The sequence below is a fragment of the Pleurodeles waltl genome, chromosome 2_2, assembly GCF_031143425.1.
Source record: "Pleurodeles waltl isolate 20211129_DDA chromosome 2_2, aPleWal1.hap1.20221129, whole genome shotgun sequence".
Lineage (NCBI taxonomy): Eukaryota > Metazoa > Chordata > Amphibia > Caudata > Salamandridae > Pleurodeles > Pleurodeles waltl.
Genome location: NC_090439.1, coordinates 55,523,303 through 55,550,778, shown reverse-complemented (window position 1 = coordinate 55,550,778; position 27,476 = coordinate 55,523,303).

Sequence of the window (27,476 nt, the reverse complement as noted above, 5' to 3'; positions counted from 1 at the left end):
GCCTCAACAAAGATAGGCAATATGTTGGTACATCTTTACTTCTCTGGCAAAAGTGCCCTATATAGACATGATTGGCTCCTATTAGGTTTGGTTGTCTGACACAAAGGCCGCACCAATTTACTTCATGGAACAGTATCCTGTAAGTTTGCTGAGCACGTGCTACCTGACAGATAGCAATTGTGATCCTTGCCATAGTGCATCAATTTTCCCTTTATATTTACCCAGCATTACACACAGTCAGCAAGTTAGCTGGCAGACATTGTACTAATCCCCTTATGTCACTACAGAGCATTTAATCGTGCACATTAACATGATTCATACTCACCAACAGTGCCACCAATCATGATTCCAAGGTGGTCCAAGAGATCCTGCTCCCTGGTGATGAGGTCAGCCCACCGGTGCTTCAGCTAGTGGTCACTCCTCTGGCTAACATACACACGCTGCAGGTGGTGATGCAGCACCTTTCCCCACCGGATTCTGCGTGCCTCTGTTGGATACCCCTGTATCACCCTGCCTGGATCATGAGTGGCAAGAAATGCAACACAAACCAGATGAACCCCCCCCAACTCCTCTTCCCCCATCCTGCCAAGACGTGGCCTACCTGACATACTTGGAAGTGAAAGGGAATAGGGGTAAAAGAAATAGAAAGGGAAAAAGGGGGAAAGTAGGGGTACAAAGACAGATGAAAAGTAAACTTAACCACTAAAAGAGCTCAACTATCCCCAAACTATCACTACCCACAACAGATTCCCACAAACAACAAGAACACAAGATAAATGGACAAATGTAGACAAAACACAGTAGTACAGTATACAGCAACATTATTTATTTCACAAATTGACAAAACAGATAGCACACAGGACAAGAAAGCACAAAATCTCACGACAACACTGTCTACACAGCCACACAGTCTAGAAGAATCATAGACTGCAAAGTGAAAGTACACCCACTGTACAGGATCTGTAAACAGGATAGCCTATTACATCACTTCCTGTATAAAAAGTCCCGCCTTTTTTGCGTTATGCGTCACTTTTTGTTTACCAAAACTGTATTTGTGGCATTTTTTTTGACGCACAGAGGTGAAAATTAGCCCGCATCCACATAATAGTACATGGCCTGTACAAATATCTGGATGCGGGCTAAATTTCACTCCTGTGCGTCAAAAAAAATTATGCAAATACAGTTTTGGTAGACAAAAAATGACGCATACCGCTAGGGACGTCAAAATTACAGTGCATTAACTGGTTTTGGGCAATTTTTCTTGTTTTTTGGTTATGTTACATTTGGGACACCTCAGAGATGGGCTGATTGAAGACAGTATGGTGTTGATGGTGTATGTTCACATGTGTGACATCATACTGCAGCGGACCATGATCCGCTACTCCCTTCACAGTATTTTTTTACGGTTGGCTGACGCAATAGTTGGTCATAAGTGTGGCCTACATATATGTGTTGCAGAAATTGTGCATGTTTGGCATAAGGAGAGGATAGCAATGTGACGCACATATGTCCAATACCTAAATGCCTTTGGCTCAAAGTGTGTGCTTTGGCAACTAATGTATTTGTTGACCAAGTGTGTGTGTATCACATGAAGCATATTTGTACATATGCTTGTATGAATGTGACGTCCATGTGTCCAATCCTTAGATGCAAGTCATTGTGGAAATGAGCGAGGGCATGTGTTAGTCATACATGTAACAACACCCGTAAAGCGGACTTCCAAGATTTAGGGTCACGTAGACACCACAAGTGACATAGAATGCACCAGAGTAAAGTGGACTTCCAAGGTTTAGGGTCACGTAGACACCACATGTGACATAGCATGCACCAGATGGATGTCAGACGCTTGTTCACGTCAATGGTCCACGTTTTCTACATCCTATGTCCTAGATTATTGGTAAGAGCTTCCTAGGCACTAGTTGGTGAATCCCACAGTGAGTCATACACATGCATTGAGGAAGTGGCTACCATGTTGTTTGCACAGACAGACAAGGGTGAATCTCAAATGTATGATGACACCACAGTTGAGGCCATAGAAGTGAGCCCCAACTATCAAGTGGCTACGGTGGACCAGCATACAAGACAGCACCTGTCCACATATTTCCAGGGATCAATTGCACATAGGTGTCTTGTTCATGTGCGTGGTCCAATGATGATCCTGTATATTGTTTGGGGTGTAATTTGTCACAGTTCGGTCCAGGACTCATCATGAGTCAGTGGCAGCTATTCCTGTATCTACTAAGTATCCTTGGTTGATCAATGTGAGTAAAGTGGATGTGGACATGTGAACCAACATTTGGATGGTCCCACCCTCTCACTAAAGACGTGTAATGAGACAGTCAACAGGGCAACCTTGGTGTGCTGAGTGAGATAACGTCTCAGGTGTCATGTTCCGGCAGGTGTCATTACAACATTTGTACACAGGTTGGCCTCTGCACTTCCCACTGCATCTGGGAACATCATAGCCTCTGTGCTGATTATTCTCGCAGCTATTCACCACACACGGCCCATCACTATGTTGTGAGCACTGTGATTCTGTGTGTGAACTGTCATGGTCCAGACATTTGTGTATTTTTCATGGACATTATCAGAGGTTGCTGGTTGTGCTGAAAGCTCCGTACCCAATCCCTTCCTACAGCCCTGGTACACTGTCACACTTTGTCATTCATGCATAAATTTAAACCAGACAAGGGATGGGCCATTAATTTTGCTTTTCCAAGAGGATGTAACTCAAATGGTACAGTTAAAAGGCAGATGATCCTATACAATGTATTTGTGTATGCATGGTAGAAGCCCATGCCCAATGCCCCCTGATGAATGGCAGGTTTGCTAATGCAAGTGTGGTACATATGTAGACACAGGGATACTTTAGTGTGACGCACAGACAGTTGCCAGTCAGGCTGACAGAATGCAAGGTGATTCAGGATCCAGCTACTTGACAAGTTACATAATCAGTGGTCTGACTAAGACTGTTTGGAGGACAAACTAGAGAGCTGACATGTCAAACTGTGTATGTCCTGTGTTTTTGAAGGTGACAAATGAACCCAGTGGCTGTGTTACACGGCTTAATTAGTATCAATGCTTAACGGTGTATTTGACATAATGGCAACTCCTATGCTGTTCCAGGCATCAGCAGGGGCAGTGCTTTTTTAAATGGGTGGTGTGCATGGAGGTGATCACAGGTGTGGGCTGCATCTGTTTCTCACCAGTCTTGTAGGTGAGACTTGCATTCTAAGGGTCAACAGACATTCACAGGGGAAGCAATCTACATGTGCTAACAGGGGTTTGAAACTAGAAGACAGTGTATAAATTAACCTGACGTCCATGCAGTCAGATGTTCTATGACAATGGCATACCATAGGAAAGGGTGTAGCACACTGGTTTGCTAATGTTGGTCTGTGTGTGTAGAGGAGGGAATATCAGGGTACACATCTTAGTATTTCAGGGACCTCTTCCGACAGGTGGGTTGTGACCAGGTGCATGGGTGTGTCAGGAGTTAGGAAATGGGCTGACATGTACATGGAATGTCATGTGTGCAATGCTGCTCATATGTGTGGCACTTGTGCTGTCTATGTTCTGCTTCTATGGGACTCTGGTCACAGATATTCCTTGCAAATATTGGATGCAGTTGGACTTACTGCCGTCAAGGGTCTGGTCAGGCATTCCTGTTACTGATGCCAAAGCACATGTATGAGGCTTGTTTTCCCTTACTGAGTGATGGTGTCTTAGTCGTGTGCCATATGCTGCGTTGGACCTTGATTTCAACATGTATGTGTGAAATAGTTGTGGTCCTCTGCTATTGGCCTTCAAAGGAGAAATGTACATGATATATGTCATTAAGAGTGTGTGTGTATGTGACCATTGTATGTTAGGCATCACATTAGCTCTGGGATGTTCTATGTCCTACTCAGTATATCAGCAGTGCTCCATGAGGCAACACTCTTATTCTGATAAGTAGAGATGAAGGTGTTCAAAAAGGAATAGCCAGACCATTATATGGTGATTATAATAGGTGTTTATTTAAATTCGTTAACTAAAGTGGTGAAGGTGATCATATTCAAAAGAAATTGTTGACGATCTGTTGCTGCCTGCGTATACCAGCGGTCGTGTTCTGTAGTTCCCCCTCATGTTGCAGGCCAGCATCCTCCTCTTCCTCCTCTTCAGGCATGTGTGGCTCTGGTTCCAGGAGCGGAATGTTCCTTTTGATGCAAATGTTGTGCAATATTGCACATGTTAGGATGATCTTACAGACCATCTCCGGGGAATATAGGAGGCTACCACCAGTGATGTCGAGGCCACAGAACCTTGACTTGAGGATGCCAAAGGTCCTCTCGACAATGCTGCGTGTCCTCCTATGTGCGTCATTGTAGGCACGCTCTGCAGCAGTACTTGGGTTGCCAAATGGTGTCATAATCCATGGCTGGATGCCATACCCCTGATCAGCTGCAAGTGAAAATGATTGGGATCATGTTGATGTAGCTGGCACTATTGAAATTACCTTTCATGGCAGTAGTTGTCTTGTGTTGTCTGTGACTCTTTTGTGTAATAATGTAGCATCCTAGGCTTGTAGGATGTACCATCTGCATTGTGTTGTTTCCTTGGCTGAACGAGTGTTTGTCTGCTAACCGTTTGTCTGCAGTATGTTTTGGGATTTGCAGTACATTGTGCCCTCCCTAGCATTGTGACTTGTGATACAGGTGTCCGTGTGTCTTCACTGGGGGTGAGATGATAGTTCCATACACAGTTAAAATTGACAGTGTTGTTAAGATGTTCATATCAGTGTACCCTGGACATCCCATACCTTTAGACTTATGCAATGGATTCTTGTAAACGTCATTGGGACACTTACATTTTGCAAGGTGACATTTAGGCAACCCACTCCACACATTGTGATCTTTGACGTCTTAACATTAGGCTGTACAGTAATTTCCGATGTGTGACAGGTTCAATGGTCCTAAGAAACATGGCTAGTGAAGTCATGACCTCAGTATGTTCCTGTTCACATGTTGCTGTAGTGGTGTATGTGTTGTGTGTCCTAGAAGGTTGCTGTACAGTGTGTATATAAGTAGGTTTTGTACCAACAAGTAGTCCATTGCCATACCGTCCATCCTGGAAGTGTTCATTGATGGTGCAGTGATGGAAGATGTATGAGTCATGGACACTCCCAGGATATTTAGCCACAATGTTGGTGATCAATCCCTGGTGATCAACTATGGCCTGCACGTTGATGGAATGTGTGTGCTTCCTGTTGCGGTAGAGATGTTCATTTGCAGCAGGTGGCACAAGGCGTACATGTGTGCAGTCGATTGCACTAAGGACATGTGGGAAGCCACTGATGAGGTAGAACCCCTGTTTTGTTTCCTGCTGCTTCTGCAGTGTGTTAGGGAAGCAGATGTGGCGGGGTGTCAGTCCAATGATGATACAGGGCAACGTTTGCGCTGATTGTGCGTCAAAATGTTTGACGCACAATCACCGCAGACGGAGTATAAATATGCTCCCTATTATTTTTCCCTCTCTAAGAAAGATCTAAGGCTGGTGGATTTTTGTGACAGTTTTTCAATATGGTCCATAACATATCGTTTTGCTATGTCCTAAGCTAAATGGGCTGTCATTTTCGTAGAAGCTTTTCTGCAGCGAATGGTGCTCCTATGCTCATCAATTCTCAATTTGATTTTTCATGTGGTCATACTAATATATTTTAGCTTGCAAGGCATTCTATTGGATAGAGCATGTTTTCTGAATTGCTGTTGGGGTGTGAACGTTGCTCTCACTGATAGGGTAGACCCAAATATCTTGATTGTCTGGTAAGAGGACACATAGGGGGTCATTTTGACCTCGGCGGTCTTTTGCCAAGACCGCCGAGGGACCGCCGTGCGGAAGACCACCGGTGGTGGCGGTTTGCCGCTCGGTGTATTATGACTGCTGGCAGCTCTCTGTCCTTTTTCAGACGGAGAGCCGCCAACAGCCATACTGGTGGGAGGCGGGGAAGTGGAGGTTGCTACACCTCCACCGCCACGCCAACAGAACACCACCCACCAAATCACATCCTGTGATTCGGCGTGGCGGGCGTTCTGTTGGCGGTGTGGTGTCGGCGGAGCAGCCCCCATGGATCCCGTCCCCTCCCGAAGGATCGACAGACAAGGTAAGTCGATCGTCCGTTAGGGGAGGGGGGTGGGGTGGGGTGGTGTTGTGTGCGTACATGGGGGTGTGCGTCTGTGTATGTAGAGGGAGTGTATGAGTGAGTGTATGCTTGCGGGGTGTTGTGTGATTGGGAATGAGTGCATGTATGTCTGTGGGTATGGATGTGTGCGTGTATGTTTGACTGTGGGTGTGCATGTCTGACTGTGTGTGTGGATGTTGGCATGTATGTCGGTGTGTGTGCGTGTGTGTGTTGGTGGTGCCTGCGTGCGTGTCGTGTGTGAGTGAGTGCTGTGATGTTGGGGGTTGGCAGGGGTGGTGGGGGGTGTAGGGGAGGGAGTCGGGGTGGGGGAGACCCTTATCAGTGCCAGGGAAGGAATTCCCTGCCACTGATAGTGCTTACAGCCATGGATTTCATTGCGGTTTCAAACCGCATGAAATCCATGGCGGTGAGCCGGGTCTAAATACCGCCAATGGTATAGTGACGGCCGCTGGGCTGGAGACCCAGGTCTCCAGCCCAGCAGTCATCTCCGCCCTGGCGGGCGGAACGGAGAACCGGCGGATGACCATGGCGGTAACTGCCATGGTCATAATTAAAAAAAAAAGACCGCCAGCCTGTTGGCGGTCTTACTGCCGCTTCTCCGCCTTCCGCCAGGGTCATAATGACCCCCATAGTGAATTGCCCACAAGGATAATCTCCAAAGACGGGTGGGAGATTCCAAAGGATATGTTATTTAGACATGGACTGTTGTCTAGGTCTTGTGTGGACTATTTAATCTGCTATGCTCCTGTTCCTTCGGAAGGAGAACATTGGTTTTTCGAATGACAATCGGTTAGAAGTCAAAATCTGTAAATGTTTGTTGATGATTTTCATTATGGCATTTGAAGAGCTATTGAACGTTGTAACACAAATGAGGGATTCCATTTCCTTTGGAAAGCTTGCTTCCCAAAAGGATTCTTGGGGAGTATTCCAAGCACAATGAAGTAAGTGAGCATGAACCTGTGCTGTTTTGTTTCGTGATGCATGCAGTGTTTTTGCACATGCGAGAGTCTATACTCACGCTCTACAGAGGACAGACACTTACATTTTTCGTTTCTCTAAGCGATTTTATGTACACAAGAAGATTACAAGTGGCAACACACAGATGATATGTTGTGTTTGTTCCTTATGTTTTCTTTTCCAGGTAGTATGGCCCTGCTTTTGATTGGAGAAGGCAAATTAATAATTATATACTTCTTTCATGCAAGCTTTTTAGCACTGCATGTTTCATCTGTTCAATTGGACTGACTGTACTTTGACATCTGTCCAACTTCAAGCAGAGGTCCTTATGAAAGGCAGTGACCTTTTTAGGTCGTAGATAGGCGCTGAAACATGTTGACGTCTTAAATGAGGTTCCTAGGACCATATAATCCTATTAGACCCCTCAAGGTGATTTTAACTTATACCCTCATTGCCCACGAATAAAGGGACACATTTGGCCAACATGAGATATTTTTATCTTTATAGTCCCCTGGTATGATCTGTGTCAAAGTGCTTCCTGGAATGTGGTTGAGCATACCCAGGCTTTTGGGTAGTGGGGTGGACCAGATGATAAAGCATGTCACTATTAGAGAGAGTGAGGATCGCATATAAAGAAAAGAGCTTTTTTCTTTAGAAATAATACCCTGTTTTTAGCCTGGAGATGGAGCCTCATATGTCTTGGCTGGCAATAATTAGTTCTGTGTAGTATTGTTGAAAATGACCAAGAAATTATGTTGAAGGGTGGAGCAATGTATTTCTGTCATTTTTGAGTAGCCTATCTGTCAATCTCATGGTCTGCCTGCCTTATTTTGACCTGGTAAGACTGCACATTGTACTCGTATATTGTAAAACTTCCACTGAGAGCCCAACGGAGTAGGTGCCATCAAAGGTAAACCATCTGACCATCGATCCTGTCAAGACTAGATGGTCAGATGACTTTTTACGGTCTGTATCCAGCAGTAATACCCAGGCAGTGGGGAACAGCATAAAAAGACAAAACACCACACCATGAAAGAACTCCCAATGTGCACGGGATATTTGTTTTTCATATTTATAAAACAAGCTCCAACTTTGGGAGCTTGTTTCTGAAAAATGACAAACTTTTATAACATTTTATGGGTGGCCGCAATGTTGAACAGAGCCATATATATATATATATATATATATATATATATACACTAATCCAAAAATGAGCAAGTTAAAAGCTCTTGGGCAAATCACAACAGTGAAGAACCCCAACAGAGGCATAGGAGATCTGACTCAGGACTCTCAGAGCCAACTACCAAGCCAAGAATGCATTACCCCTGAAGCGTCTCCACTGTCCGTGGCTGCTTGTGATACAATTTGTGACTGCCCTTGATGTAATATGATATAGATTCATAAAGTCATCATCAATAAAAACGAAATACAGAGCCACAAACACTTATGAACATTTAGCATTGCAATATATTTTCATGGTATAAATATTGGTGTGCTCTCTTCAGTCTGCATAATATCTTATATTCTGTTGGCATTACTGAAGGTGTCTGAGCTACCATCTGCTTAATAAAAGAATCACTGATACTCAGGTAGTTATGTATTCATGTTTCCTGAAATGTCAAACTGTTGAAACCATTGGAATAGTAATATGTTCTAAATGTAATATTTATTTTCTACAACTATTAGATTAACTGCCTTTTCTTTTTTTATTGTCTCTTTGTATCTATTTTACCTCCTGTAAGTGCCTGTGATGCTGCATGTCGCTGTGTTCTTGAGCCGCTGTAATAGACTCAAGACATCTGGCAGAATGCCTAAATTTCATCATGACCGCATATAATATTAAAGTAAGATGACTGCAGAGGCTTTTCATGATCATGTTTTTCAGTGAAGTAATAATGAAATCAACATGGCAGACATATCAATTTAACAGCATTCAATGACATTAACTATGGTACCATACGCAACATACTCTCCTTGAAAATGGAAAGAGATGAGTAGTGTTTGGCCCTACTGCATTATTACACCTAGATTTCAATTTGTAAATGTAGACAACTTTAGCTTGCACAACCACCAACTCAAATGTGGCATTCCTCAGGGATCAATTCTATCTTCCTTTTCTGTCAACAATTAGCTGGAACCCCTCAGTCTAATGCTGCACTTCAATTAGATAAGAATACACCAGTATGTCAATGATCCACCCCCACTGTGTTTTTTTTTTTGCAGCAAAACAGTAACCCATTTTGGAGTGTGTGTACACCCTGGATGTAGGGGCCTTAATAAATTCAGAGGCTCAGCCTCCTTAGGTGGAGCATCACAAGCGTTTAGATCATATGCCTTGTGACAGGTTTATGAGAGCTGGAGCCAGCTGAGTCACTGCTATTGGAAACCTGGAAATTTACATATCTAAATGAGGCAAAAAGAGAATGATACACAGCTGGGGGCCCACGCCACCCAGCTGTAAATGAGACCCTCATTCTTTTATTAAGCTGTATCACTGTAGGGCATTTAATTGTGTGTAATTGTTTTGCCACAGTGTATCTGCATTCTAGATTTATATCCTTCTCCTAAAAAGTACGTTGACTACTTGCTCAAGCATCGGTTGGAAAGTCAGAAGTACAAAGAGAGTACTTGTCTATCTAGTGGGAGTTCATCAGCAAGTATGGTACTGTTATTGTTCCAATAGGAACAGTCTGGCTTGAACTGACAGGCTAGGGCATCTCCAGATGGGAACACAAGCAAATCCTGAGTGGTTTCGACCTAGCTAGGTCTCATCAGAGAGGTATAGCTGGACTCCTGTCGCTCAATGAGTACAGACCTATGTCTGGTCACATGCAGCACACTTATGGCATCTACTGAAAAAACATCAAGGTGAAGGAAGGAATCCCTGAATTAATGGCAGTCACTGGTGATCGCTCCGGCCCGTATTCCAAAATATTGTCATTTGCTCACTGTGCCATTCTAGACAGAGACTGACCATAAGCAAATCAGTTTTGGCCCCGCTCCCATAAGAACAGCCCCCCTGACATACCATGCCAGGTATGAGATGGACTGTTCATATTAGAGCAGGATTGAGGCTGCATTGCATATAGCTGGGTCTAATTAGAGGTGTCCTTGTGGGCAAACCAGATGTGACTGGAGTAATTAAAAGTGGTTAAGATTAATTAAAACATCCCACTCCCTTCACTTTTTTGCTCACTTCAGTGTGACATCCTAAATGAGATGGGTATGCCCAGACGGTGTCCTGTGCACACTTTGCCATTTGAGTCAACCTCCACCAGACTGAAGATCCACAACTAGGGTGAAACTGGTCTAGAGTTGCTTGTGTTCCAGTTCAAAGAGGACCTGGATTAGCAGTTCTGACTAGACTGAATCTATTGGTGCAGGATTAAGTGTGATTTGCCTATAGATTGGTCTAACATGAGGTAGCATTATGGGTGCACTTTATTGGAGCTGATGCTGCTCATTTTGGACTCTGCACTGCTAACTAGGCCCCAGTGCTTGGGGTCTAGTCCCTAAACATGTAGGTTTGATTGAAACCCTGATTGGCCTTTAACTAACCAGGTCAATACTGAAGTACAACACTGATTGTATCACCTCTGCAAAGACAAAGTAAAACATGACTTCAGGGCCACTGTTACAGCCTGAGGGGGCAGTTTTGAACTGGTATTTTGACTTCTTTTAAATATTAAGGCCCTGATTATGACATTAGTTGTAAATCCCAATTACCGCCACGCTGGCTGCCACCAACTTACTACCGCCACGTCGGATATCCGTTCACCATATTATAACACACATACACTCACACCAATCCATCAGCATTCGGCCACAGACACAAATCGGCCACACCAAAGGTCAGTGATAAATTGGCTGTATCCAAACCCACACTGTTACGCCAACAGAACAACTCAGACCACATTATGACTCACAAATCATCACGGCGGACATTCAACTGCAGTAAACCATTGGCGGTACATACCGCCGCGGTCAAAATGGACATACAAAACACCACCACATTGGACAATTCAAACAACACACACCTGACACCCATACACACACCACACCCACACACCGACACAACTTTAAAACACACACCCACTGTACCCAAAAACTTTTACCATTACTAACCATTGCTAGCAGAGAGACATCAAGACAACCAGAGCCACACACTATACATATCTATACACCACTCACGCACCCCATATCACACACCCCAACACATTACCCAACACACCCTCACCTATACACCTCACACAACACTCATGGCACCACAAAGACACCTGTAAGAGGCTGCCCTGGCTTATAGTGGGTACCTGATGCACTTACACCTTGTGCCAGGTCCAGTTTTCCCTTATTAGTAGATTAGTAGTGTTCTAGCAGCTTAGGCTGATAGAGGTAGCTGTAGCAGAGCAGATTAAACTGAACTAGGAGACATGCAAAGCTCCTACTATAAGCTCCTACTATACCACTTATATCATATAGCACTATATCATAGGAATCACAATACTCAGAGTTACTAAAAATAAATGTACTTTATTCTAGTGACAATGTGCCAAAAATATCTCAGAGGATATAGAGGGTCATTACAACATTGGCGGTAAAAGGCGCTTACCGCCGTGCAGAAGACCGCCAATACACCACCGCCACGGCGGTATTCCGCCACAGCTATTATTACACACATCTTGGAATCCGCCGAAATTCAGACACCCACACAACACCGCCACACCAAAGGTCAGTGATAAACTGGCGGAAACAAATCCTCCATTTCCACGCCAACAGAAACACGCCCATGCTATTACGAACCACGAATCCACGCGGCGGTCTTTCAACCGCGGTATTCCATTGGCGGTACACACCGCTGCGCTCAAAATACACACACATCTCCAAAACACCGCCACATTCGACAATTCAAAATACTCACACCTGATACACATACAAACAACATTCCCACACACCCAACACAATATAAAACACACACCCACATCACCCACAAACCCCTACGACCAAAAAATCACAAACGAAGGCCAGAGAGAGAGAGCACAGAATAAACAACCCCATCACACAGAGGCACACAACACCATCACCCACACAACATCCACGCACAAAACACCTCACACCACAACACTCACCACACTCATCACCACATACACCACCCCACACATCACCCACACCACCCCATGTCACGCCAAAGACACCCCCCGCTTCTCCAAGGAGGAGCTCAGAGTCATGGTCGAGGAAATCGTCCGGGTAGAGCCACAGCTATTTGGCTCACAGGTACAGCACACATCAATAGCCAGGAAGATGGAGTTATGGCGCAGAATAGTGGACAGGGTGAACGCCGTGGGACAGCACCCAAGAAATAGGGAGGACATCAGGAAGAGGTGGAACGACCTACGGGGGAAGGTGCGTTCAACGGTCTCCAGGCACAACATCGCGGTACAGAGGACTGGCGGCGGACCCCCACCTCCTCCACCACAACTAACAACGTGGGAGGAGCAAGCCTTGACCATCTTGCATCCTGAGGGCCTCGGAGGAGTTGGTGGAGGATGGGACACTGGTAAGTCAAATCTTAACTACCATATCCCCCACCCTACCTGCATGCTATCACACCCCCCACCCTCACACCTTCCCCTATCACTCCAAATCCTCACTAATCTACCCATAACACAAACCACCCATCACAACACCAAGCCCTGCATGACACAACTAAGCATGGACACCCCTCACTAAAGCATGCCCACTGCACATACCCAGAACACCCCCCCAACCATCATCACACAAACCCACACACAGGAATGCTTGCACTGGGGTACACAAACACCCACCCATTGCACACCATTACACACACACATGCAATAATCACGCTCTTATGCCCCTGCAGGAACCCGAAGGACCGTCACCACACCAGAGGGTCCAGACAACACCACTCCACCCCCAGAAGAGGCCCACAGTGATGAGAGCAGTTCTGCCCTACTGGATCCTGATTACCAGCCCGGACCATCGTGGGCCCCGGGACAGTCGGTTCCCCTTGCACAGGCACAGCCCAACACCGACCTTCCACCCTCTGGTAACACCAGCACAGCACCCACCCAGCGGGCCCAAACCTCCCTACCCAGGACAGGTCAATCAGCGGTGTGTCCCCCACTACAGGGAACCCAGGATAACCCGCCACCCCAATAACAACAGGGACCTGGGGGCAGTGGTAGTGGGCACACGGTCCGGGGGACGGAGGCACAGGAACACAGGGGAACTGGGAGGGCTGCTGTGTGACAGGGGGTGGACAGGCCAAGGGAACCCAATCTCCACGAGGCCCTCTCCTCCATCATGGGAGCATACCACCACTCCCAGGAGATGATGGCGACGGTCCTGGACAAGCTGCAGGAGACCCTGCGCCTGCAGGACGAACTGTATTTGGGGTTCAGGGAGGAGCTCAGGACCATCAGCTCCGCCCTGGGCACCATCGTAGGGGTGCTGAAGGACATACAGCAGACCTTGAGGGCCACCGTGGCACTCCAAGGGGCCCCGGACACTAGCCAGGACGATGAACTGCCCACCACCTCCGCCGGTGCTAGTGGACAGGACGCCCTGCCACAGGACCACCACATCAGCACCCCACCCCCTGCAGACGGAGAACCACCACGCAAGCGGTCCCTGAGATCCAGGAACAGGACAGAGCAAGATGGCAAGACCCCCGCCAGGAAATGAGACCACCCTGATTGTCCTCCCACTGTCCCACTTTGTTACCCTGTCCATACTTAAACTGTCCCAGCTCCACTTCCTATGCCCAGATGGGCAGTGCACCTGTGAGACTAATAGACTGGACTCTGCCATGGACATTCCTCCGCCATCACCCATCCTCATTTTACAAACCCCTCACATTTCAGAGCACTTCAATAAACACCCTTGAAACACAAAACAATCTGGAGTCAGTCTTTGATTTAGTAAATATGTATTATCAATGACAGTGTCATAATGGGTTTCCCATTGTAAGGCTAACATACCTATGTCACACATCACAAGTCCTTGAAGGATGCGAGCAGATGACACGTTGGTAACCACACCTGTGAAACCGTAATGGAAGGATACAACTCAGTTACCAAATAGTGATTGAATTCGAGAAACAGGATAGAGGTAGACGTGTGAAAGTTAATGTAATGCTAAAAATGAAAATGTTGTCACCTGTGTGTCACTGGAAATATTGCTGTATGACTGACTCCCTGTTGTCGTTGTCTTCTTCCTCAGCTTCATCCTCATCACTGTCCACAGGCTCCACAGGCTCCACAGCTGCTACAACACCGTCATCTGGATCATCCTCCTGCAGAAAAGGCACCTGGCGTTGCAAAGCCAAATTATGGAGCATGGATCAGGCGATGATGATGTCTCACACCTTCTTCGGTGAGTAGAATAGGGATCCACCTGTCATATGGAGGCACCTGAACCTGGCCTTCGGGAGGCCGAAGGTGCGTTTGGTCACCCTCCTAGTCCGCCCATGGGCCTTATTGTAGCGTTCCTATGCCCTGGTCCTGGGATTCCTCACTGGGGTCAGTAGCCAGGAAAGGTTGAGGTAACCATAGTCCCCCAAAAGCCATACACAGTGCCTCTGGAGTTGACTCATCATATCAGGGATGCTGCTATTCCTCAGGATGTAGGCGTCATGCACTGAGCCAGGGAACATAGCATTTACCTGCAAAATGTACTGGTCTGCCAAACAGACCATGTGGACATTCATTGAATGATAACTCTTCCTGTTTCTGTACACCTGTTCACTCCTGTGGGGGGGGGACCAGAGCTACATGGGTCCCATCAATGGCACCTATGACGTTGGGGATATGTCCAAGGGCATAGAAGTCACCTTTCACTGTAGGCAAATCCTCCACCTCAGGGAAAATGATGTATCTCCTTACGTGTTTCAGCAGGGCAGACAACACTCTGGACAACACGTTGGAAAACATAGGCTGGGACATTCCTGATGCCATGGCCACAGTTGTCTGAAAAGAGCCACTTGCAAGGAAATGGAGCACTGACAGCACCTGCACGTCAGGGGGGATTCTAGTCGGATGGCGGATTGGTGACATCAGGTCTGGCTCCAACTGGGTACATAGTTCCTGGATTGTGGCACGGTCAAACTGGTAGGTGACGATGACATGTCTCTCTTCAATTGTTAACAGGTCCACCAGCGGTCGGTACACCGGAGGATTCTGCCATCTTCTCATTAGTCCCAGCTGACGGTGCCTACGAAGGACAACAGCGAAGAACCAGTCATTATTCCTCCAGGTATGAACCCACAGTTACACACAAGACTACACCACTCACAAAACCCTTCCTGTATGTGTGTTGAGTGTAGGCCTAGCTATGTGTGACGCAGTAGGAAATGAAGCCATGTGGGCCCCTGAAATGGCGGCTGCCTGACCTCTAAACTGGGACAATGGGAATGTGGGGTAACTGCGCTGGCGTTGCACACCGTCGCGGTAGGCGGTCGTAGACTGTGGCGCAATGCTGCATTGGTTAACATTGGACCCTATGGGTCCCAGGAGCCAATGAACAGGTGCGCTGGCGGTGATGATGCGCACCGCCGCGGACGTCATCGCCACGGACGTCAATGCCATTTTCTATCTGTTTAATCACTAGACACCTGACCTTCGACAGGAGAGGACCTACACTGCAAGTGCTGCTGTGACCTCGGTCTGGAAGCGACGATGGCTGCTGCGTCTGGGGAAAGGGCCCCTGCCTTCACTGCACAGGAGTTGGAGAAACTGGTAGACGGGGTCCTCCCCCAGTACACGCTACTCTATGGTCCTCCAGACCAACAGGTTAGTACACAGGGAGCATGTTGTATGGGCTAGGCCTGGGTGGAGAGGGCTGGTTGGAAGAGGGAAGGGGGAAGATTTCATAACACAGCAATGCATGGGAATGAATGGGCCACATGGCCAGAGTAGGGAGGGGGCTACTCACAACGACGGTGCAGTTGGTAATGACTGTTCCTCTTCCCTTGTGCATGTCATGTAGGTCAGCACCCACCAGAAGAGGGACATTTGGCGTGCCATCGCCAAGGAGGTCCGGACCCTGGGGGCCCACCAGAGATGGGGCACCCACTGCCGTAAGAGATGGGAGGACATTCGCTGCTGCAGCAAGAAGACGGCGGAGGCTCAGCTGGGGATGGCCTCCCAACGTGGGAGGGGTGCCCGTCGCACCATGACCCCCCTGATGTTCCGGATCCTGGCGCTGGCCAACCCTGAGTTGGATGGGCGCTTGAGGGCATCACAGCAGACACAAGGGGGTGAGTACAACAAAATTCTGCTGACTTTGCGTGCAGTGGAGGTGTCTGGGTGGGGAAGGTGGGCTGTGGGTGTCCCTAGGCCAGGGCGAGTTCGGTAGGCAAGGCCCCTCCGTAATGTAGGCCATGTGGCACTCTGCCCCACCTCAGCAGAGTGCCAAGTTGAGGTACAGTTGTCCCTGTGGCATACATGCGTGCAGATGTCCACCATTGCCATGTAGGCCATATACCAGAAATTGCATGTGCAGAGGGCAGGAGCATGGCGTAATGCAGGGGGCTGCTGCGTCTGTCTTGTCCGCCAACGGTAGCGGTAATCAGTGCACTAAAACTCTCTTTCTTCTGCCCCCCCCCTTTTTCTGCTCTCCCTGTCCTTTTGTACATCAGCATCAATAGGCGGAGGTACAGTGGCACCGGAGCACGAGGGAGCTGCATCCCACATGGCCATGGAGGGCCACACCACGGACTCTGAATGCACCAGTGGGACGGAGGGCGAGGGGAGCTTCACGTCGGCCACCGGATCACCAAGCAGCGAAACGGACTCGTTCGCCGATGGGGCTCCCTTGTGGTGGCGGCACCATCTGTGCCCCCCACCTCTACAGGTACAGCTGCCACCTCCTCTACCAGCACTGCCCTCCCAGCAGCCCCTCAGCATTCGCCCCGTGCCCGCTCACCCAGGAGGGTGGGCATCACCTTCGCCCCAGGCACCTCAGGCCCTGCCCCAGTCACCCCTGCTGCCCTCAGTGAGGAGGCCATTGACCTCCTCAGGTCACTCACTGTTGGGCAGTCTACCATTGTGAATGCCATCCAGGGTGTAGAACGAGAGTTGCAACACAGTAATGCATTCCTGGAGGGCATTCATTCTGATCAGGCTGTCCTTCAGCGAACCCTGCAATCTCTGGCCTCAGCACTGATGGCAGCCATTGTCCCTGTGTCTAGCCTCCCCCCTCCAACTTCCTCCACCCAGACGCAATCTCCTGTACCCCAGCCCATCCCAAGCACACCTACAGACCAGCATGCACACAAGTCAACACACACAAGTAGCTCAAGCAAACATAGGCACCACACACACCACAGGCACTCATGCAAGCCTCACCCAGGTACAGACACTGCAACATCCACTGCCTCCACTGTGTCCCCCTCCTCCTCTTCTCCCTCCTCCCTCCCAGTCTCGTCTACACACGCACCTGCATGCACCACATCTACAGGCACCATGAATCGCACAAGGACACCCAGCACCACAAGCCGCTCACCTGCACTCACCACCTCCACTGCTATTTACACGTCCCCTGTGTCCTCTCCCAGTGTGTCTGTGACGCCCCTCCCAAAGTACACAAACGCCGGCAATCACTCACCCAACATCCATCCACCTCACGACAGCCTCCAGTACCTGCACCTGCACCCAAAACACCTAAAGTGACACCTCCTACAACCACCTCCTCTTCCTCCACTCCCAGACCCCCTCCAACTACCCATCCCAGTGTTCGTCAGAAACTGTCCCTCTGTAAAGTTGACCTTTTTGCCCCCACCCCCTCCAATTCATCAGTCCCGTCGTAGCGCCTCAGCCAAAAAGCCTCCAATACCAGTGGTGCCTGTTCAAGGTTTGTGGAGTGCACCGGCCACCAGGGCAGGCAGTAGGACCCGGAGCCAAGGCACTGGCAGCCCACCCCCAGTAGAGGCTCTTAAATTGGAGAGTGGACGACAGGACCGTGTTAAGACTCCTGGTGGGAAAACAACTGACATGGGTTCCAAGGGGATTGGAGAGTCAGCTGTGACTCCACCAAAGGTGGGGAAGGGCCAGAGGAAGTCTGCCCAGCCTGTTGTGAGTGTCACAGCGGAGAAGTGCGCCATAATTTCCGGCGGTCGACACAAAACCGCCAGCACCGTCGTCACTGGTCCAGAGACCACCGCCGGAGTCACAGCCCAGGAGGGCCCAAGTATCGTCACTGGTCCGGAGACCACCGCCAGAGTCACAGCCCAGGAGGGCCCAAGTATCGTCACTGGTCCGGAGACCACCGCCAGAGTCACAGCCCAGGAGGGCCCAAGTATCGTCACTGGTCCGGAGACCACCGCCAAAGTCACAGCCCAGGAGGGCCCAAGTATCGTCACTGGTCCGGAGACCACCGCCAGAGTCACAGCCCAGGAGGGCCCAAGTATCGTCACTGGTCCGGAGACCACCGCCAGAGTCACAGCCCAGTAGGGCCCAAGTATCGTCACTGGTCCGGAGACCACCGCCAGAGTCACAGCCCAGGAGGGCCCAAGTATCGTCACTGGTCCGGAGACCACCGCCAGAGTCACAGCCCAGGAGGGCCCAAGTATCGTCAGTGGTCCAGAGACCACCGCCAGAGTCACAGCCCAGGAGGGCCCAAGTATCGTCAGTGGTCCAGAGACCACCGCCAGAGTCACAGCCCAGGAGGGCCCAAGTATCGTCATTGGTCAGGAGACCACCGCCACCACCGGAGACAGTGCCCTGGAGGGCCCCGGCTTCCACAGCCCCGCTGGGCAATGATGGAACGTCATGCCACACACCAATGCCCAGTGTAGAGAATGTCATGCCACACACCAATGTCCGTATCTGAACCGCCATGTCAAAGCACCGCTGAACAGGGCAAAGACCGCCATGTCAAAGCACCGCTGAGCAGGGCAAAGACCGCCGTGTCAAAGCACCGCTGAACAGGGCAAAGACCGCCATGGCAAAGCACCGCTGAACAGTCCGGAACCGCCATGTCAAAGCACCGCTGCACAGGGCAAAGACCGCCATATCAAAGCACCGCTGAACAGGACAAAGACCGCCATGTCAAAGCACAGCTGAACAGGGCAAAGACCGCCATGTCAAAGCACCGCTGAACAGGGCAAAGACCGCCATGTCAAGGCACCGCTGAACAGGGCAAGCACCGGGTAGGAATGAATGGCCCGCCACATCAGGCATCCTTATCCCATGTGCAGCTAGGACAGTGACAGGACAGGAACTTTCACAGGGAGACTCATCCAGTCTGGGCACCAGTCCCCCCCAGTAGAGACCTGCATCTAGTTGAGAGACTGTGGCTTTGCACTCCCAAAGATGGTAGAGTGGGCAAGCCACCCACTGTAGAGACTTGAGAGACTGTGGCTTTGCACTCCCCAGGATTGAACAGTGGGCAACCCACCCACTGTAGAGACTTGAGAGACTGTGGCTTTGCACTCCCCAGGATGGCACAGTGGGCAACCCACCCAATGTAGAGACTTGAGAGACTGTGGCTTTGCACTCCCCAGGATGGCACAGTGGGCAACCCACCCACTGTAGAGACTTGAGCGACTGTGGCTTTGCACTCCCCAGAATGGCACAGCGGGCAACCCACCCACTGTAGAGACTTGAGAGACTGTGGCTTTGCACTCCCCAGGATAGCACAGTGGGCAAGCCACCCACTGTAGAGACTTGAGAGACTGTGGCTTTGCACTCCCCAGGATACATCAATGGGCATGGAGCCCAGTCGTGGATCTGGCTTTGCAGTCATCCGGCTGAGGTGCCCCCCCTTCCCTTCCCCCTGAGGTGCCTGTAGTACTTCTATCTGATGCCCCGGCAGTGTTCTCTTCGATTGTGGTCAGGTATCCTTTGTGGGCCTCGCCCATGCATTTTTGGACTGTTGGTGCACGGACATTGTTATTTACATATCTGCAATACTTCTCGTATTGTATATAATTATGACTGATTTTCAAATATATATCTGTATATTTTTTTATGACATGTATATTGCCACATTACAAGGTTTGCCCGAATTTCGCATTGTCTTTTCATTCTTCCGGGGGGATTGTGGGTTGTTACTGTGATTTTTGTGAATGCATTGGTGTGTATGTTGTAATATGTGAGGGTGGGGGTGTTTCGTGGGTGTCCCCCTAACTTTTGCCTCCCCCCCCCATGTCGTAGGTGCAGTACTCACCGTTGTCTGCGGCGCCTACGTAGCTGTTGGTCGTAGAGGAGCAGAAACACAAGGGCAGGGAGTATTTGGAGTTCTGGCTCCATGGAGTCCTCGTTCCTCGTGGGATGTGTTCAGGTGAGTGTTTTCCCATAGCAAAAGCTGTTTCCGCCGTGTTTTTATCCTCGGTGAATCCGCCCCGGAAAAGGTGGCGGATTGGCGGGTTGTAATACTGTGGGCGGTACATTGTCTTCCGCCTGTCTGTTGGCAGTGACCGCCGCGCTGTTTGTTTGTACCGCCATGGCGGGCGGTGTGTTAAAGTGGCTGTCTTTGTTGGCGGTTTCCGCCAGGGTCATAATTCCCGTTTTTTGCCCTCCGGCCTGTTTGCGGTATTTCCGCAGCTTTAACACCGTCCGCCAGGGTTGTAATGACCACCATAGTCTCTTAGGAGGTAAGTAAAATACACAAAATATACACACAAACCAAAATCAGGTAAGTAAACAGTTAGAAAAGTAGTACAAACTGTAGAATACAATAGAATGCAATAGGCCTAGGGGCAACACAAACTATATACTAAGAAAGTGGAATGCGAACAACTTAGGGACCACAGGCCTAGTGTAGTGTGTAGAGGGTCGCTATGAGTGTAAGAAAACACTAAGGGTTTCCAAGATACCCCACCCCAAGACCCTGAAAAGTAGGAATAAAGTGACCCCACTTCCCAAGAAACACACTAAAGTCATAATAGGAGATTCTGCAAGGTCAACAACTGACTGCTAAGTACTGAAGACAGATTCCTGGACCTGAGGAATTGCAGAGGAAGGGGATCAAGTGCAAGAGTCACGAAAGTGTCCAGGGTGGGGCAGGAGCCCTCTAAACCCCAGATGAAGGTGCAAAATGGTTTCCTCTGGGTCCAAGAAGCTGAAGATTCTTCAACAACGGAAGATGGCAGGAACTTCTCCTTTGCACAGAAGATATCCCACGGCATGCTAGAGGATGCAGAGTTGTTTCCATGCAGAAAGACCGCAAATAAGCCTTGCTAGCTGCAAAGGTCGATGTTGAAGAAAATGGGTGCTGCATGGGCCCACAAAGGACCAGGAGGTCACCCCTTGGAGGAGAAGACAGAGGGGGTGCTCAGCAGCACAGAGAGCCCATGCAGGAGCAGGCAGCACCCGCAGAAGCACTTGAACAGGGGTTCAAGAAAACTGAGCTTTGCGGTCATCCAATACTACAAAGGAAGGTCCCACAAAGCCGGTGGTCAACTCAGCGAGTTGAGCAATGCAGGACAGAGTGCTGGGGACCTGGGCTGTGCTGTGCATGAAGGATTCCATGCAGAAGTGCACACAAGCCCCAGCAGCTGCAGTTCAAGCAGTACACAGGAATACAGTATGGCGTGGGGAGGCAAGGACTTACCTCCACCAAATTTGGACAGCTGGACCACTGTACTGTCGGGGTCACTTGGAACCAGCTTCTGTGTTCCGGGGTCCAGGCTCGTCAAGATGAGAGGGGACCCCAAGGACCGGTGAAGAAGAAGGCAATGGGGAAGATTCCTTCGACATACAGGAGATTTCTTGGCTTTTAGTGCAGGATGAAGGCAGACAGCCCTCAGAGCATACACCACCAGGAAATAGTCGAGAAAGCTGGCAGGATTAGGCGATACAATGTTGCTGGTAGTCTTCTTGCTACTTTGTTGCAGTTTTGCAGGCTTCCTGGAACAGTCTGCAGTCGATCCTTGGCAGAAGTCGAAGAGGGAAATGCAGAGGTACTCTGGTTAGCTCTTGCATTCGTTATCTGAAGAGAAACCCATAGAAGAGACCCTAAATAGCCCTCAGAAAAGGATTGGCCACCTAACCAGGTAAGCACCTATCAGGAGGGGGGCTCTGACATTACCTACTGGCACTGGCCACTCAGAGGCCTCCACTGTGCCCTCACACCTCTGCATTCAAGATGGGACACACTGGAGGAGCTCTGGGCACCACCCCTGGTGTGGTGATGGACAGGGGAGTGGTCACTCCCATTTCCTTTGTCCAGTTTCGCGCCAGAGCAGGGGCTGGGGGATCCCTGAACTGGTGTAGACTGGCTTATGCAAGGAGGGTACCATCTGTGCCCTTCAAAGCATTTCCAGAGGTTGGGGGAGGCTACGCCTCGCCAGCCCTTAACAACTATTTCCAAAGGGAGAGGGTGTAACACCCTCTCTCAGAGGAAATTCTTTGTTCTGCCTTCCTGTAACTGGGCTGCCCAGACCCCAGGAGGGCAGAAACCTGTCTGAGAGTTGGCAGCAGCGGTAGCTGCAGTGAAAACCCCAGAGAGCTAGTTTGGCAGTAACCGGGGTCCATGCTGGAGCCCCAGGGATGCATGGGATTTCCACCCCAATACCAGATTTGGCATGGGGGACAATTCCAGGATCTTAGACATGTCACAAGGCCATATTCGGAGTTACTATTGTGAAGCTACATATAGGTATTTACTTATATGTAGTGCACACATGTAATGGTGTCCCCGCACTCACAAAGACCGGGGAAATTGCCCTGAAGAATTGGTTAGTGCCAGGGTGCCCTCACACTTAGTAACTTTGTACCTAACCTTCACCAAGTGAGGGTTAGACATATAGGTGACTTATAAGTTACTTAAGTGCAGTGTAAAATGACTGTGAAATAACGTGGACGTTATTTCACTCAGGCTGCAGTGGCAGTCCTGTGTAAGAATTGTCTGAGCTCCCTATGGGTGGTAAAATAAATGCTGAAGCCCATAGGGATCTCCTGGAACCCCAGTACCCTGGGTACCTAGGTACCATATACTAGGGAATTATAAGGGTGTTCCACTGTGCCACCCAGAATTGTTAAACTGGTCACTAGCCTGCAGTGACACTTTTAAAGAGAAAGAGAGCATAAGCACTGAAGTTCTGATTAGCAGAGCCTCAGTGACACAGTTAGGCACCACACAGGGAACACATTCAGGACACAAACTATGAGCACTGGGGTCCTGGTTAGCAGAATCCCAGTGAGACAGGCAAAAACAAACTGACACACAAGTAAGTATGTGGGTAACATGCTAGACAAGATGGTACTTTCCTACAACACCCCCGTTTCACAGAGGAGGAGCTAAGGGTCATGGTGGAGAAAATCATCAGGGTGGAGCAACAGCTGTTTGGAGAACAGGTGTAGCAGATATCAATAGCTAGGAAGATGGAGCTATGGCGGAGAATCATGGACAGGGTCAATGCCATGGGACAGCACCCAAGAACCAGGGATGACATCAGGAAGAGGTGGAACGACCTGCGTGGGACGGTACGTTCCATTGCAGCAAGACATCACCTCGCTGTATAGAGGACTGCCGGTGGACCCCCACCTCCTCCCCCACAACTCACAGCATAGGAGGAGCAAGTCTTGGCAATAATGCATCCTAAAGGCCTGGCGGGAGTTGCAGGAGGACTGTACTCTGGTAAGTCATCTCTCTACTACTATCACCACCCTACGTGCATGCCATCACATACCCCCACCCTCACTCCCATCACTCCACCACTTTCCACACACCCCACCATCAAATCTCACTCATCCCAATGCCAAGCGACGTATGTTCTACCAATGCATGGACTCCACGCATGGCCCTGCATGGACACTCATCACTAAAGCATGCACACTATAGAGAATAATCATCACATTATACCCCAATGTACACAAGTGAAAGCTGCCAGGGCAATTAAAACCAAAGATGGCAAGCCACGGATGCACAATATGTCAGACACAGAAACCATTATACATCATTTACATCCTCACATGTACCCCAGCCATTGTCACCGGAGAGGAGGTGTCCGCAATATCCAGTTCCCCAGCAGAAGAAGCCCACAGTGATGACAGCAACTCTGGTCTTCAGGATCTGGATGACCTACCTGGCCTATCAGGGACCGCTGGACAGCCGGTTACCCAGGCCCAGTCATACTTCACCACAGAGCCTCCCCCATCAGGAAACACCACCACAACACCCACCCAGCATACCCACACCTCTGTCCGCAGGACACATCAATCAGGAGTGTGTCCACCTCTAGAGGGACCCCAAGCCATACCTCATACCCAAGACAATCAAGGACCTTGGGTCAGTGGCAGTGGGCACACAGTTCAGGGGAAAGAGGCACAGGCCAACAGGGGAACTGGGAGGACTACTGTGCGCCAGGGGGAGGACAGACCCATGGAACCGACTCTCCAAGAGGCACTTGCAGAGACCCTGGGAGCATTCCCATGACACAATGGGCCAGATCCTGGACAATGTGCAGGGGACCAGACAGCTGCAGGAGGGACAGTACAAGGGGATCAGTGAAAACTTGCAGACCATTAACAAAACCCTAATCTCCATAGCAGGGGTGCTGGCAGACATGGCCAATATAATGGGAGAGGCAGTCTCACACCAGCGGGCCCCTGCCACTAGCCAGACATCTGAACAGCCCTCCACCTCCGCTGCCGCTAGTGGCGGAGGTGGAAAAGGTGAACTACCCCGCAATCGTTCCCTGCAATACAGACAGAAGCCAAAGACACTTGCCAAGACCCCCGCCAGGAAATGAGACTCTCCTGGTTGTCACCATTGTGTACTACTCTGTCACCATGTCCACCTTGAACTGCCATTGCTCCCCTTCCTATATACCCATAGACAATGCACCTGTGCTGCAAATAGACTAGAACAATACCCTGGACTTTCCTCCATCATCACCCCATCCCATTACACTTGTCACTCTATATTTTAACACTTCAATAAACACCCTTGGGAAAAAAAGAAGTTTGGAGTATGTCATGTATATCAATTACATATTAATTGAAACAGGTACAAACATTGCAGATCAACTGTACAGGACATGAACATAGATTAATGACCTGTAGCTGGCTGCAGTGATCACACCAGGAGTATATGTGAGGTCATCAACATATGCAAAATGAATTGCCAGAGGGAACAGTAAGTGGGCTTAGAGGTGGGTAATATCAGCATGCCAATGCCACAGATATTCAAACAAATATAATTGAAATGTGAAGTAACACTGTCATACCTGTGTGTCATTGGAAATATTGTCTGATCACAGATGTTCTGTTGTCCTCATCATCATCCTCTGCCTCCTCATCCTCAATGTCTACAGGGCCCACTGCTGGCACACGGGCATCTACAGCCTCCTCCTCCTGCAGGAATGGGACATGGCCTCTGAGTGCTAAGTTATGCAACAGCATGCCACCACTATCTGGCAAACCTTCTTGGGTGAGTAGCACAGGGATCCACCTGACATACGGAGGCACCAGAACCTGGTCTTCAGGAGGCCAAAGGTCCTTTCAATTATCCTTCTGTTTCGCCCATGTGCCTCATTATAACATTCTTCTGCCCTTGTCCTGGCATTCCTCACAGGGGTCTGCAGCCATGAGAGGTTGGGATAACCAGAGTCACCTGAAATATTGAGGGACAACATTTAGCCACACACTATCCCATATGGCCCATGTTCATAACTATACACCAACACATGCTAGGTGGGAACCAGGGCTCACCTATTAGCTATAACCTGTCATTCTGTAGTTGGGCCATCACATTTGGAATGCTACTATTCCTCAGGACAAAGGCATCATGCACCAACCCAGGATACTTAGCATTGGTGTGGAAGATGGACTAGTCGGCCAAGCACACCATCTGTACATTCATAGAGTGAAAACTCTTACGATTTCTGAACACCTGTTCATTCTGGCAGGGGGGAACAAATGCAATATGTGTTCCATCAATCGCCCCAATTATGTTGGGGATATATCCCATTGCATAGAACTCAGCCTTCACTGTGGCCAAATCGTCAACCTGGAGGAAAACAATGCAGCTGCACATGTGTTTAATCAGGGCAGACAACACTCTTGTCAGCACTATTGAGAACATTGGCTGTGACATTCCTGCTGCCAAGCCCACTGTCACTTGGAAAGAACAAGTTGCCAGGAAATAGAGCACTGATGGAACTTGCACAAGAGGGGGTATCCCAGTGGGGTAACAGATAGCAGATATTTGGTCAGGCTCCAATTGGGCACACAGCTCTGTGATTGTGGCCCTGTCCAGTCTATGGGTGAGGATAATGTGCCTGTCCTCCAGTGTAGCCAAGTCCACAAGGGGTCTGTACATGGTGGTATGTCTCCATCTCCTATTCATCCGCAGCTGTAGGAATCTATGGGGCAAACGAGTGAGGTGGTGGTCACAAGCTGAACAATGGAGCAACAACAGAACTTTGCATGCTGTAAACTTGTAATGGGTCAGTGTGATTTGTCCAGTATGTCCTAATTTCACCAGTGACGCAGCAATTTTTCAGGGCCTGACCCCCCCCTGAAATGGCGTCCACCTGTCCTGTGTGGAGGGACAGGTGGAAGTGAGGTAATTCCACTGACATTGTGCGCCGTTGCGGGAGGCGGTCAGGAACCACCGTTCTACTCCTCATTGGTTATAATTGGGCTCTATGGGTTACAGTGGCCAATGATGATCTACGCCGGCAGTGACAGTATGCACCGCCGTGGACGTGACCACCATTTTCTATCTGATTGTTCACTTGCAATCTGACCTTCCATAGGAGAGGACCTATACTGCATCTGCTGCTGTGACCTGTGTCTGGAACCTTCCATGGCCTGTGTGACTGGGGAAAGGGCCCCAGCCTTCACTTCAGAGGAGTTGGTGAGACTGGTGGGTGGGGTCCTACCCCAATACGGATTGCTGTATGGGCCTCCAGAACAACAGGTGAGTACACTGTTAGCAAGATGCATGTGGCATGAATGCATGGAGTTGTGTGTGTGAAGGCCTCATGTAAGGGGGGTGGGTGGATGTCCTTTTGGCAGCGTTGTGTGCTGGGCCATGTGTGTCAATGGTGATGGAAAAGGGTATGGTGGGCCATATGTGTAACAGGCAGAACTGTTGGTCTAATGGTATTTTCCTGTGTGTATTGCCTCTGCAGGTCAGCGCCCATCAAAACAAGGGTATGTGGCATGCCATCGCCAAGGAGGTGTGGACCCTGGGGGTCAATGGCAGGCAGAGCACCCACTCTCATAACCGGTGGGAGGACCTGAGACACTGGGCACGGATGACGGTGGAGGTCCAGCTGGGGACGGCCTCCCAACGAGGAAGGGGTGCCCATCGAATCCTGACCCCCATGATGGCCCGCATACTGGACGGTGGCCTATCCTGAGCTGGA